Source organism: Octopus bimaculoides, chromosome 2 (genome assembly GCF_001194135.2).
Source record: "Octopus bimaculoides isolate UCB-OBI-ISO-001 chromosome 2, ASM119413v2, whole genome shotgun sequence".
Taxonomy (NCBI): Eukaryota; Metazoa; Mollusca; class Cephalopoda; order Octopoda; family Octopodidae; genus Octopus; species Octopus bimaculoides.
The window spans coordinates 48,902,380-48,903,033 of NC_068982.1; positions in this window are offsets into that span (position 1 = coordinate 48,902,380).

The following is a 654-nucleotide window of genomic DNA, read 5'->3' on the forward strand; positions in this document are numbered from 1 at the left end:
ATACTGGTAGAATGTGTCATATTGAACATCTTTTATTCTTAGCGTTGTTGAGAAAAGTTTGTATTTTCGAAGTTATTTCGTGTTAAAGTTGTCGTATTTCGGTAAATTCAACCAATGAATGACGTCTATTGAGCTGAATTAAATTACTGCTGTTGTTTGTCAACAACAACTATCGGCAGTGTATATTTCGTTTGTCACTGTTATTTATGACATCGTTCGTGCGTTTGTACTGGTTTTAGCATTAGGGGGTTAGGGTTAAGGTGTTAGGGTTATGGTTTTAGGGCTAAGGTTAGGGTCTTAGGGTTAGGATTAGTGTTTTAGGGTTAGGGTTTTAGCGTTAGTGTTTGGGGTTAGGGTTAGGGTTTTAAGGTTAGGGTTAGAGTTTTAGGGTTCGAATTAGGGTGTTAGGGTTAGGGTTACGGAAAAAAGTGAAAAATGAAGAAATTGGAGTGCTCAGCCACTTGCACGTTGATTTCACGAGCAGGCTGTTCCATTGATCGGATCAACTGGAACCCTCGTTGTCGCAACCGACGGAGTGCCACCAATTATACACATAATGTTTGTCGTTTATTGTAGTGAACTATATTGAGCTGCAATGAAATTGGTTATTTGCCGTGTATCCACAATATATCATAACATTGTGTGTGTGTGTGT